The sequence below is a fragment of the Mercenaria mercenaria genome, chromosome 11 (assembly GCF_021730395.1).
Source record: "Mercenaria mercenaria strain notata chromosome 11, MADL_Memer_1, whole genome shotgun sequence".
Lineage (NCBI taxonomy): Eukaryota > Metazoa > Mollusca > Bivalvia > Venerida > Veneridae > Mercenaria > Mercenaria mercenaria.
In genome coordinates this window covers 17,236,421-17,251,749 of record NC_069371.1, presented here as the reverse complement: position 1 = coordinate 17,251,749, position 15,329 = coordinate 17,236,421, and the positions used below count along the sequence as shown (strand labels likewise).

Below are 15,329 nucleotides of genomic sequence, written 5' to 3'. Positions count from 1 at the left end.
TCATCTGTAAGCTTACACAAATATTTACACAATAAAACCAAGGAGTAACGAAGAAAATTCTAGGTTAATTAATAAGCAAGAAATTAAAGAAAACATGTTTTTCTCACGAAGTGCACATAAAATGCTCCTAAACAATTAGTCATGTCTAATAGATGTCGTATTATGGTAAACTTACTGACATAGGGTGTAACTTGAGTGACATTTTATCTATATTTTAAGAGAAATATTTGTATTTTTTATTACTTGTGGTTTGTACCAGAATTCATTAATTTTGCTTACGTAAATGATGCATTTGACCAATCTGTATAAATATGGAGACAAATTCTGTATTGTTGGAAAAAAACTGAAAGGGACTAAACTGAAAAGGACGCACACTCACACAGCAACCACGTGGTGGCTTGGAAGACGGTCAGGGCAAAGGCCTTGAGCTGTGCACAGCCTGAGAAGGAACGGAATTATGAAATGCTTAAAGGCTTATTTGTGCTACATAGAATTTTGTTAGCTCTGTCATTTAGAAGTTTTACTACTGTTTACAGAAAATAATCTAGATAGAAACGAAACAGTGTATTAAGTTTTTTATCCGGCGGATTTGGAGCGCTACGCTACAATGAACTGATTAGCAGCTACTTCTTGTGATGGTGTAAAATAAGATTATAAACACATGGTTTAAATAATGATTATACATTTTTAACACATATAAATGGTTAGTGAAAAGTACAATTAGTTTATTTAGATCTGGCAAGTGAAAAAGTTTTGTCTAACAGAAACAGCTTTCTGCATCAGAATTAAACGTAAATCGGAGTACATAACACAGTCCGACAAAACATGACTCTCGGTTTCTACTGCATTACAAAATGGGTATGTACGATCACGGACTTGTATTCTCGTATCTGCCTGTCTCTATTCTAACGCCACAACGAAATTTACTCAATGCTGCCCTATGAGAAGAGGGGAGAATAAGCTTACAATATTTCTCAACAATAAAATCAGTTTTAAAAGTACTATACGTTCTAAGCGTGTTTTTCCTCACTTGCACTGTCAATTCTACAAATAGAATTGTTTCCAATCTACTACATATTTATTCATAAAATTGTTAGTATCCTGTTTCATAACAAAATGTTTTGATGCACGATTTTCAATGGGAACACAATTCGCTAAATTGCATTAGGTGGCAGGGGAGCGGGTTTTTTTTTTTTTTTTTTTTTTTTTTTTTATAGATTTTAAGCAAGTCCACGATTCGCAACTGTTTTTCTTTATATGTTCTTTCTAAGTTATCAGTACAAAAAAGCAGTACTTCTGCTTTATATTGTGATATGGCACTAAGGTAGGCTTCAAAATGAAATCATTAGTTTTGACCCATGTGGTCACCTTTAAAATGAGTAGACATTACAGCCTACCTCTTAAAATCAAGAAAATTTGAGCGTGTTTACCTTACTTCCAACACATGCCATACACTCGTTTATGTACTTTTATACAATTACACCAGGTTTTCATATAAATCAACCCTCAGGTTGCAAAGCCCTGCTAAGCAAAGTGTCTGTCAACCACTAAGTTTCAGGAGAAAAAGCAGGTCAAAGACACTGTCAGTTTTGCTGTAGAAAACAACCGATTCGTTCAAATCTGCCTCCAGAAATAATGACTCAAAAGTTATGGATCTGAGTGTAGCCAAATATTCGCATCTGCTATTTATAGCTACATGCATGTACACATTGATTTCTTTTAGAGTAAACTTTCAATAATTAAAACATTACTATAAGTACACTTTGATCAAAGCTACCCTAATAATTAAAAAAAATTCGACCGGGGCCATAATTCGAAACTGCTTCCCTGCCACCTTGAATTAACTTTTGCTTAACTACAAAATACCATTTTTAGAAGAACCAGTCTGTCTTAAGAGAACTGAGCCTAACACATGAAGTGACAGATGAGTAGAGTGATATTACGCCTTTAAAATTTTACCAGAAATGCCCGAATCGCCAAGCCTTTTTCCAAAGCCTTTCGGAAATCGATAAATGCTGCGTAAGTTGACTTTTTAAACTTTTTCCTAGTCTCAATTATACTTGTGAGCGTAGAAATTTGATCTAGAGTACTACGCTTCTTTCTATTATTAGCTCGAGCAAGGTCCAAATTCGATGCGAACTCGAAATTCTTCTTTTTGAAATTTTGAATTTCGATCCTCAAGCTGTTTAAAATTGACTATTGACTGTAAACAAAATCATCTTATGGAGCGTCATCTAATTTCTAAATCCGTACATGTGTGTGAGAAGAAATAAGGAACTTAAATTCCGTAAGAATTGACGGAAATATACGAGAATGTTCGAGTCTTTCCGATAACGAAAAAAAAAACCTATACTCATCTTCGAATTGCTTAAAAAAGACCATTTTCTTCTTCAACTAGAAAAGTGAAGTTAATATAAAACAATAGCTAAATGAATATAGATTACTAAGCCGTTTGCAACGGTCTTCAAGGGCAAATAAGAATCTATTTATTCTTTGTCAAACAGAAGAAATTTCAGCAAATTATCCATATTTTACTATGTATCTAACTGTAGACAGACAGACATAAAGTATATGCAAAAAAGACCGTTTTCTTTTAAATTTATTTTAAAAATAAAATATTCATAAGAAAGACAATGAATTGAATATTATCACATCGTTTGCAAAGCTAAAATACCTATAATATTTTTTCCATAAATTTAAATAAAGTAAAGGACTCCTTCTTTGCGCTATATAAAATAATTTCACTCGTGCGAAAAATCGATGGGTCTAATTCTCCCATATGAAGAAATGCCTGTACCGTTGGTACTTTGAGCTCATTTTACAATAATACTGATAATGTGTTAATATTAAAAACGGCATTGGTTGGTAGCTTAAGGGTTATTTTAACGAAAACTTTCGTTTTTTAACACTGTCATCGATATTATTATTTTTATAAAAGTGGGGGCCATCTGCCTATATAAATCCTACGTACTCCAAATTGTTCCATAACTTTAAAGTGGTTTAATATCAAGTCTAGACAATGAAAATCATTTTGGACATATATCATTAAAGACCCACCACAACCTAGTGACATACTTTTCTGTCCCGTATGAACTGCGTGAAAATCATTCTGATAATATTGGTATAATACTGTTATTCTTTAAGATGATAGGTAGACAATTAAGGCTTTGTCTGAATTAATGTATGTTAACAACTTAATCTGCAAACTTCTTCAGTCAATCTTTTTCTGTATAGTTCTTAAAACATAGTAGATAGATAACTGCCCTACACTGTAGAAACGAAGTGTGGTCTAAACTCAGCTGAATACATCAAGTACTGTGTATACTACTGTATTATTTTAATAATACATTTAGACATTCAACACATTGTGTCCTGGCCTTATATATGTTATTTCTCTTTTTGTGCAAGTCATGTATAATTACCATCATGGAAATACAAAAGAATACCGTTCTTATGTGGCGCGTCTTTAAGTTACTGCAGCAGATCTATAAAGGCTCTAAGTACTACATTTTAATAAATACATCATATATAGATGTGAATTGATCTGTATGATTTTTCCCATCTGACAACAATAGTTTAAGAAGAATTATACTGCAAACAATATCACTCAGCAACAACATATGCAGAAAGGGAGACAACTATAGTGTACTATATTTTTAGGCAGATAAATTATTCTAACATGTGTGCTGTCTGCCGGGAAATTGTCTTATTTGATAAAATCCCTGTTGAACAGTCCGTCGTCGGAAATCTTATGTATTCGTCCTTCAGAGAAAATAAAACGTAATAGTCCGGGACACATGTACAGTGGCAATGTCGACACCAAATGTGTCCCATATTAACTGTAGAAAGCACCCAGATGCAAAAAATCTGAGTGTCATCAGTATTTGCTTTCGTGCAGTCCACAGGTGCTAGACACATAATCAAATATTTTACTCAATAGGCCGATATATGTATGTAAAGATATCTTCATATACATATATATATAGAAATTTCAAAAATGTACAATGGACAAAAGACATCGAGGGAGCGGTAGAAGTTACGTTTAGTGTATATATAATGAGCTGTAAAACAATTCGTATATTAGTAGGCGAACTTAATACTTCATCTGCTAAGAAGTTGAAACAAATCGAGGAAGTAAAAACAAAAAGGTTATTTCCTGTAAAATAACTTCCGTGTTCTTTTCTAATATACGAAATAATGGAGAAAGTTAAAAACAGTTTGTGTCCTGTTATAAAATTTTAATGTTCTTCCTTTTCAGAAATACAAAATAATAAAAGTGAACCCAAATTCTAAGTGAATTTGTGTTTGGTATTTCCCAGAAAAATATCGAGCCATCTAAGGTTCATAGATAAGTATTGTAACCCAATAAAGTAATGTTTAAAGCATTTGTTTGTTTCAGAACAGAGAAAAATGAATTTATGTCCTCTAAAATTCACCTTGACTTTCCATACGAAGACAGTATTTTCCCTAACTGTATTTTGCTTTCGTTCAACAATTGATTAAAACTTTAGTGTATCAAGAACTTTATAAAACCAGACTAGCTCTCAGGTAATGAACCTTTACTTTGATTTATTATATATGTCCTTAACTCCTTTATAACAATACTAGTTGTTTATTGAACCTGATGCAACTTGTAGATTGATTCCACTTTCTACGTACAGGATTCGAATTTAAACTGTGAACATCAAAGCAATTCAGTTTGAAAATGGAAAAACTAATAGCCCTAAATGTATTTCACATATACTAAGACTGTATTGTTATTTATTTATTCTTTCATATTAATCGTGATTTTCAACGCTCGCCGATACTTAAAAATAGTATATAGCGGAACCATAACTTAAAATATCGAAACAGAGCCTTGAGGTTCTACGCTTGCTGAATAATTTCACGAGTGCGTAGCCTGAGTGAATTATACTCGCGGCGTATATAACAATTCGCATTGTTGAGATATGTTAAAACACTGTTCTGCAATAAATCAATTTAATATTATGGCCCTTTTTCGACCTGGCAAATTCGGTTAAAGTTTTTCTTGCAACCAAGTATCAAGCTGAATCTCAGTAACAACTACATGTGTATTGGATTGAAACTTCAATCAATACTTCCCTGTCGTCAGTTCTACTGAAAGTTTTTTTGTCTGCATTTAGTGTAAATCATGGGCCCTTTTTCGTCTTGGAATATTCGCTTAAAATTCTGTGTGCAACCAAGTATCAAACTGTATCTCGGTAATAATTGAAACTTCACGCAAGACATCGTTCTCACCAAACATACTTACATACCCAAGTTGGATAACTTGAAATTAATTCAGATTATAGACCTTATTGACTAAGAAAATTCAGTTGATTTAGTAAAATTTTAAATGTTATAAATTGTTATAAAATATCTCAGTTACGTACGTCTTGCCAAATTATGGCCCTTGTTCAACTTAGAAAATGTCAACAACAACAAACGAGTCTGGTGGTGTCTGATGTACTTGTTTAGATATTTATTAATGGTATATGCCTTTAGTTGCAATCACTTTACACTTTGAAAAGAAATTTTGTGTACTTATAAAAAATGAGACATGCTGATGCTGTGAAATAATTTATTTCGAAGGCACAAAAGTTCCTGCTTCCGGCAAATTGGCTATTTCATCGTGACATGAATTCGTGAATTTGATTTTGCTTTGAAGAAGAAGAAGAGAGAAAAACTATTGGGATTTTTGTCTGTATCTTTTGTATTAAATTTTGTGGATTGAGACCACCACAAAATCCACAAATATTAGTCCCCACGAATAATTATTAATGATTTTACACTATTTCCTAACTGGCGTATTTCTTTTCAAAACATACACAAAAATGTAATATTGACCGTTGAGACTGTTGTTATAAAACAATTTTTTTTTTTTTTTTGAGCAGCTTCGTATAATCATAATGTGGAAAAAATAATTAACACGTGATAATTATTTTTATTCCTACTGTATGTATTGTAATGTTTACATTGTACGTGCATATTTTTTCTATTACGTTATCAAACTACATTTTAATATCATTTTTATGCAAAGCGATCAGAAAGAAGAATTACTTAACTTGCTGTTACAGACTTTTCGTTATGCGTTCTTTAAATAATGGACATAAATTACTCTTTGTTTTTTATTGCAGGTGTTATCACGGATAGACTACCAAACGTGTTACGTGATTTTTCCCTCCGCCTCTCACGTGTGCTGGATGATATAGGAGTGAATGAGAGGACAGTTATGATGAGGAGAAGGACGGGACTTATCGAAGAAAGTATATATACACTGGGAGATTATGTCATCAGAAATGGCGTTTATACAGTCTTTAATTTTGGTAGTCAAACAGAGGGAACTGTTACATTAGGACTTAATTCTGATACGGATACATTAACATGCCTAAATAAATACAATGTAATACAAGACTGGTGTCAATGTGAGCAAGGTAATAAAAATATTGATTTTTCGGGACAATGTAGCACCAGGTTATTGTAGACCAGTTGTTACGGTCAGATATTCATGTAGCAAGGGAAGATTTATCGAGTGATGACTATGAATATGATGGTGAAGGACGAGTGCTGATGAAAAATGCAGGGTTTAATTCTCGTCTACGACATGGTCCTTGATACAAACACTGATTATGTGACTGGCCTCCCTTGTAGGAGCTGGCCAACAGAAGCTTTATCATGGGTAACAAGAACTACAGCAGAGCAATAGCCAGGTAGGACTCTCCAGTCTTTTGCAGAAAACAGTGGATGTTTTGTCGTGCCTATTGGACACTGCTTGATGAAACCGAAAGACTAGAGTGGCGAATATCTACATCTTTAACAGAACGTTGTTTGATGTTCAACATGAATATTACGCAGATCAGATGTTACGTTGTTCTGAAAATGATAATGAAAACATTTCTAAATGAAACTGTCACTAGCTACCAATGTAAAACTGTTTTAATGTACAAAACCAGAAATATGGAGGGAGGAAAATCTATTTTCTTGTATCATAATGTGTTTCCGGCTTCTGCAATTATGTGTATTAAAAAAATAATTGTCCGCATTATTTTATGCCAGAAAATAATTTACTGACTGGGCGATTGGATCTCAAAACGAGACACTATATAGCACTTGTGATAGGAAATATAATTGACAGCTATTGTATAGCGATTTTAGGCATAAAGTTGGATAATATGGGTAAAGTGTGTATGACATATACGATGACCGAAAAGGGTGACACAGCGGCCGACTATGACAACAGAAAACGAGTCTTGACAAATTATTTCTGCCCTAAAGTTTACACACAAATGGAAATCTATAAATTCCGCTCATACAAACAGACAGGAACTGAATCACTCGATGATTTTGTGACCGAATTGAGAACCCTGTGAAAGAACTGCGGGTTTGCAGACAACAAATTCGGGAATCTTGCAGCAGGTAATACAAAACTGCAAGTCTAACAGATTAAGGCGTAGGGCTTTAAGAGAACCAGACCAGACATTATATGACATACTTACTTAGCTGGAGCTTTCTGATGACCAGGCAAATACATTTGTATAATTGAAAAAGATCAAGTCTAAGAAGTACACAGACTTAATAACTCAGACAGAACATGAGGCGCGTTTCGTGGATGAAACTAGAGGCAGAGGCCAGTACTCACAAAGCCCAGTTGAACTGACAGATAGAACAGTGAAATGTAGAAATTGTGGCGGTAACTTTCCACACAAAACCCAATGCCCAGCTAAAGGACAGACCTGCCACTTTTGTCGGATAACAAACCATTTTATGAATATGTGTCGTAAACGGAAAGAAAATATTCTCGCAATAAAACAATCTCAAGCATCAGAAGGCGTTTATACAGAAGATCAGCCCCAAGATTTAAAATCCAAATATGACAGCTAGGGTGAAAAATACGCAAATCAAGTAAGAAGAAAAGATGAAAGATCCCCAAAGTGCAACATTAAGCTTAACGATACGGACATGAAAGTGTTAATAGACACTGGTGCAACAGTTAACGTACTTGATGAAAGTGCTTATAGAAAGTTAGGAAGTCCAAGGCTGTCAACAAACAACATGCCAAAACTTCACCCTTATGGTGGATGTATGCCATTACAGTTGTTCGTGGGGCATGTCAAATAACTGCGGAGAAAAACAATATAATAACATTAGCAAAATTCTATATTGTTAAAGGAGATCATGGAACGTTAATCTGATATGAAACTTCCCTTGAGCTGAAAGCTATCGAGATTATTCACAGACTGGACAAAAATGAAGACAACTTGGGTGAAAAATATTCCGGAATCAAGAAAAACAGAGCAGTTAACTTACACATTAACAAGGAAGTAAAGTAAGTAGCGCAAAGAAATCGCAGGACCCCTTTTCATTTCAGAAGTAAGGTAGAAAAAGAACTTGACAAGCTAATGGATCAAGACATCTTTGAAAAGGTCATTAATGAACCAACGTCCTGGATATCACCAATTGTGACCCCATCCAAGAAGAACCGAGATAAAATACGGTTGTGTGTTGATATGAGAGAGGCGAATAAAGCAAATGAAAGAGAAAGACACCTTATGCCAACAATTGATAAAATTCTGAATGATTTAAATGGATCGAAAATCTTCAGTAGGCTCGATCTCCGGTCTGGATATCACCAGCTTGTCTTACATCCGGAATCCAGATATATAACGACTTTTAATACGCATAAAGGAATATAAAGGCATATCGTCGGCAAGTGAACTATTTAACGAAACAATAAAACAGGTCATTCAAGGCATTGCTGGTGCAAAAGAATTATTTCTGACGACATTAATGTATGTAGTAAAACACAAAAGGAGCATGACAAAGCGCTTGATGGAGTATTTAAAAGTCTTCATGATAACGGTCTCACCTTGAACAGACAAAAAAAGTGTTCCATTACATTCTTTGGTGTGGTATTCAGCGGAGATAGAATTTCCCCAGATCCAGAGAAGGTAAAAGCTATACATGAAATGGAACCACCTAAAACAGTACCCGAACTTAGAAGTTTTCTAAGGATGACAAGCTACTGCTCAAGGTTTATAAAGGAAAATGAAACTAAAAAAGAACCTCTAAGAAATTTAACAAAGAAAGATTAAGAGTGGGAATGTGGAAAAGAACAGGAAGAAGCGTACACAGTGCTAAAAAAGAACTCTCTAGCAACACGGCCATGTGCAGCCCCGTAGCCAGAGGTAAAAAAATAGGGAGGCATTTGGTAGGGGGCCTGGGGGCATGTTCCCCTGGATTTTTTTTCGAGGGTGCCATTTCGTGCGTTTTTCTGCATTTCAAACATGTTTTTGTTACTTTTAAGATACCGATTTCGGAAAAAATAAATGACGTTAAAAAGATTCGCGTAGTTAATATAGATCTACAGAAAAACAAGAGTTTTGAAATAGTCAACGTATTTGCGATTATTGTCACTCTAAAACGCTAATTTAAAGGCATATGGTCATGTTTGCTTGGTTCTTACATCTTCAGTTGAGTAAAAGTATATATGTTCATGTATAAACTTTTTAGCATGGCTGACGTGAAACGAAAGTTTGAAAGAAGCAACACAGTTTATGCATATACAAATACAATACAGAAACGTAATACAAAATTAATGTACTTAGTACATAATATATTTTATCAATCTTCTTAAAATAATATTACATTTTTGAAATTCAGCACTTGGATAAATAGTGCGTATCACATGTCAGATCTAAAAGATCAAATGTTGTCATAAAGTTATACTTATAAGTTAATGAAAATCTAAAATGTCACACATTTATATAAAAAAAAGTATAAACGGGAAGATTCTATACTTACGAACAATTAATAAGTGTATCTGATATAAGTTCTTAACTTTTAAGTGACCATATATTTTTGACAGAAATCTTATAACAAAGTTTTGAAATGCTGTACGTAGATCTATAATCGTGACTTTTTAGAAATGATATGTTCAAAGGCGTGTTAAGAACAAAACCTCATGATTGCAAGACTTCAATCTGTTGTAGTTGTAATGTCAAAATGAATCAATTTAGAAAATATATCAACATTCAATCAGATAAGCGCCACGTTTTATTTAGGTATGCATAACATAAAACTTCTTTCGCAAGAACATGAACCAACTGACAGCGACAGTGTAAGCTGGAATATAAACTAACGGGCGCATAGGTTGATCGAAAACTATGCTATATAGCATGGCCGTAGCGACTATTGAGACAACCGAGGCACTTGCACTTGCCTCGGTCATGTTTCTGCCTCATTTGCCTCGGTAGTTTTTTTTTCATTATCTTTAGTCTGCCTCAGCTGTATGAATTACCAGGCTTTCCGGTAGTGTCTAATCTAGGTTTAGTAATATGTGTCACATCCGATATAGCTCCCTTAGGATATAGCTTCTCGGGGAGCTATATTCGGGGCACCTTTTCGTATATATCTCCGTATATAGCTCCCTTGCTTAAACTGGAGCTATAAACGGAACACCTGTAGCTTTGCTCCGTATAATTATAGCTCCTCGGGGTTTTCATGCAACATGGACCACGTGGCTTATTTAGGACATTTCGTTATGTCGCATTTTTAAAGACCAGATAGTGTCAAGGGGGCCTCCGCGGCCGAGTGGTTAAGGTCGCTGACTTCAAATCACTTGCCCCTCATCGATGTGGGTTCGAGCCTCATTCGGGGCGTTGAATTCTTTATGTGAGGAAGCCATCCAGCTGGCTTACGGAAGGTCAGTGGTTCTACCCAGGTGCCTGCTCGTGATGAAATAATGCACGGGCACCTGGGGTCTTCCTCCACCATTAAAGCTGGAAAAACGCCATATGACCTATCATGTGTCGGTGCGACGTTACATCCAACAAAAGATAGTGTCAAATATTTCAAACATGATGCCTTAATTCTGATGCAAGGGTCATAACTAGTACTAAACCACTATTTGCCAGTCAACATTTCTGGACAGTCTTGGAAATAACTTTGGGGCAACTACCTTATTTCGTCAAGTCCGACAAAATAAACTAAAATCTTCAGGTACACCTAATTAACATTTGTTCCAAATTTGATAATTCTGTCACATACTACAGAAGATGAGTGTCTCTCACAGTATGATCAAGTATGTATTTGGACTCCAGGTTATATTTGCTAGACCAGATACAAAATTTTAAACCCATGTTTCTAACTTAAGGTATCCGATCCACAAATAGGTAAATTTTGATGCCTGGTGACCCCATGTTTTTTTGGTATCAGTTGAAAGAGTTGTGTCTGCTGAACAATATTTAGTAAATAAGATGACCATAAATAATATGCAAGAATCATTTCAGACGTGTTTTGTGACTGAAAAAAGATAAATCTAACACTGTTAATAACTGGATTTCTGTTGAAGTATCACTGAAAACTATAAAGTAAAAAAAAAAAATTTCTGTAACACATTTTTGTCATGTAATATATATTTTCTTTTTCAGTAGACAATACACTTTCAGATGATACCAAAAATATATGGGCTTACCAGGCATCAATATTTGATATATTTTAATAGCACTGTTATATAGAACTTGCTTATTTGTGGATCGGATACCTTAAATGGCCAGTTATTATTTTCTTGTACAAGTTGGCGATTCTTTGTCTAACTATATCCGTTTTCGGGACTGTGTACCTACGCACTCTCGCTCTCTAGCTCATACGTATGAATGCCACGATAAATAAAATTTATAAATCCCCACCTGTCTCCCTAGTGGTGTAGAAAATCGTATATCAAAATGACACTCTGCCAGATATTCATGTTTTTTATTACTCAAACAGTACTGTTATACTGTTATAGTATTTTAATTTTTCCATGTATAAGGAGTCATATTCGGGTTTGTCGTATACAGCTCCTCTGTCCCAAGGAGCTATATACGAAAACGTGTGCCGAATACAGCTCCCCGGGAAGCTATATCCGAAGGGAGCTATATGGGGTGTGACATATACGTCTTCAATTTTCATTTTCGAATAGGTATGTTATATGACAACAGCGTAAAAACACGATACGACGTTATAATCATGTGGTATTTGTGAGATATTTCAGTATCATACTTCAGTTGGTGCGCGCATTTCAGATATCTTAATGCAAGTGGTCTCATATTATAGACATAGTACCCAAATTTAAAATCATGAAAAGCAATTGAAAATTTCATGTTTGTTGCTTATATATAATATGCAAGACCAAAAAATCTTGAACTGATCATTTTGAGCATGTTGCTTTAATGCTTTTTAATTTCCATGTAGCCGCTCCTGCAGATAGTCCTGCCTATCAAGCTATTGATAATTATTGCGGGAATAACTTCTCTCAATGACGGAAAATTGTAAGATACATGCATATAAAATGTTGTTGTAAGTCTAATAAAATAAATTCAGATCGACTATTTATCTGAAATTTAGATATAATGTTATTCGAACCATATCATATATCATATATAAAAATAAGAAAAACTGTTCAATATTTACCATGAAAATTAACATTACATTGAAATGACTTTTCACTAAGCTGTGACATACAGATGTATGGATGAATGCAAGGTAGGATTATTATCTGTGTCATTGAGTGTTGTGGTCTCTCAAGCATGTCTGACTGTACTTAAAATTAAAAATCTAAAATTAAAAATCTAAGTATAGCACTGAAGGCTATGTCAGGCTGACATATTAAGATATCATTTCATGATTCAGACACACAAGTAAAGAAAGGAAATTTTAACAATCTTCAAACGATTTACCAAATATAATACTAAATCAAGTTTTGCAGTCAAAAAAGTTACTCATTAAGTTACACTTGCACGTAATCTAAACACGCTAAATGAAACAATATATACAATACTGTGGAAAAAAATGATTTTTAAATGTATAAAGTGTAGTGAATGCCGCAAAGTAAGTTTTTTATGCCTTTTTAGTTGTTTGGATCTCATTACATGGTAATATGGGCATAAGTTGCAGTGTCATTGCATTTGTGAAATAAAATAGGAATAAAAAGCACCTGATAACTCCGTTCGAATGAAACAGGTGTCAGCCTCATACTGTAAATGAAATGGTTTAATGGAAGATGTGAAATTCAAAAGATTGCCTGAAGACAGCGTCTTGTAGAAAAGGGAAATGCATTTAGCTACTTTATACCACGAAGAGTAGCGAAACAATTTTCCGATTTAAAATTTAAACCTCTTTCGGTGAGCAGTGTGGAGTCTAATTACACGCTTATACACTTACCATTGCTACATTACATACAATGTATTGTTCAAGATTGTAAGATACTACACTATGTCTACCTCTCACATGTACATGTAATTACAGTGTTAAAACCCAGATGTTGTAAAAGTTGACAATCGTTAGTTAAAAACTGATATAACTTAAGACCTAAAATTACATTAAAGCTCAATCTCGACCTTTCTCAGCTGGAACCGGGCACTGGCGCCAGATCAGAAAGAAAATGCCTCTGTACATGTTATACCCTACCCCTAGGTATTCTATAAGAACCATGGTCATGAAGGGGAAAATTTACTTACCCGTTTCAATTGCGCATTTCATACTTAAAACACGCAGTCCGGTAAATGTGTACTATGGATATCAAACAAATTGTAATTTATCTTCCATTGTGTACCGGTCACATTTCTTCAATACATCTTATCTTAGAAAAACAACGCGTAGTTTATAGTTATTTCAACGTTACACAAAAAACTTGCTTGACCTTCCCTGGTGAAGTTCCGTTCTAGATTACAAAACCATTCTGATTGGCTGTTGTGAAAATATATGTCAATCGTCATTTTACTACACGTGTTCGCTAAAATGTGAAAATGCAGCATGAATGTGCAAAATGAATCAAATAAACAGAACAGATGCAGACCAATGTACCATTTCAAATTAAAGATCATATACAAGTTGAATTTCATTCATCATTTCCAGTTTTAGTGTAAAATTGTAATTATTTTTTAATTCTGTTTTTGTTTGTTTACATTTCGCCAAACATGTGCACACTGCCGTGACCTCTAGACCGGATGTTCATCTAAGGGAAGGTCAAGCAAGGTTTTTCTGTAATGTTGACGAAAGCATAAAATATGTTGATAATCTCAGCAATATGGAATATTGAGACAAGGTGATTGGTGCACGATGGAAGATAAATTATCGCTTGTTCAATATACTAGGTATCCATTCACCGAACTGCGCGTTTAAGTTGAGAATTTTACGATTGAAACGGGTTAGTATGTTTTCCCGTTCATGACCATGGTTCTTATAGAATACCTAGGGGTAGGGTATAACATGTACAGAGGCATTTTCTTTCTGATCTGGCGCCAGTGGAACTGGGCTTAATTCTATCAAATATCGAAAGAAGCAATAAAACAGATCAGGCCAGGGTATGAGGCTAGTGCCAATGTCTGCGCATATATTAGTGAACTGTATTTTTGTAAAGTTTATCAGACCTCGACGTTTCAGTCGTTCAGTTAAGACGTTCCACTTTTTAATGAAATTTATTAGCAAGTGCAGTGAGTGATAAAACACTTCTGTTGCATATGCATATCTGAAACTCTGGGATACGGTCAAAATAAATGTTTTATATTTGCTTAATGCAGATTTTGGTACTCCTAGTCCTACAGCTTAGTAAATATTTCACAACTGTAATTCATTTAATAATTTCTACTGTAGACCTTTATTTCACTGTAAATGTTCATTTTGCTTAAATGTAGATGATACCATACTGGTTAATACCAACACAAGTTTTACCACTACTACAAGAAATGGATGTCAGGTTAACATAATTTGATATCCTTTCATCGTCGTTTCATGATTCAGACACGCCAGAAAAGAAAATTTAGTTTTATTTTCAAAAGATTTATAAGATATAATACTGAATCAAGTTACCGGTCAAAAATGTCTACTGTCTGTATCAAAATAACAGTATCATATGTTATCAGATACATTTGCATGATAATAGGGTCTTAACACTTGGTTTTGATGTAACTCTGTGATTCAAGCAGGGATGCAAATTTTGATTCCATACCTCATTTTCTTTATTTCAATGTAAATGAGATGTGAAACCAAAATTTGTAGTCCTGTTTGGCGCCATATAACCTATACTGTGTTGGTGCGCCGTAAAACCGAAAAAAAAATATTTTGTTTGTTTGTTTTGGGTTTAACGCCGTTTTTCAACAGTATTTCAGTTATGTAACGGCGGGCAATTAACCTAACCAGTGTTCCTGGATTCTGTACCAGTACAAACCTGTTCTCCGCAAGTAACTGCCAACTTCCCCACATGAATCAGAGGTGGAGGACTAATGATTTCAGACACAATGTCGTTTATCAAATAGTCACGGAGAACACGCCCCGCCCGAGGATCGAACTCG

General features: G+C 34.5%; 1 long non-coding RNA gene across 1 annotated transcript; it reads left to right on the top strand.

Annotated features, from left to right (window-relative positions):
• The first annotated feature begins 355 nt into the window (after positions 1 to 355).
• LOC123532643 (uncharacterized) lies at positions 356 to 8,840 on the top strand. Its single transcript, XR_008366276.1, has 3 exons — positions 356 to 858; positions 1,876 to 2,019; positions 6,138 to 8,840. It is a non-coding gene; the product is annotated as an uncharacterized LOC123532643 (long non-coding RNA).
• The last annotated feature ends 6,489 nt before the right edge of the window (positions 8,841 to 15,329 follow it).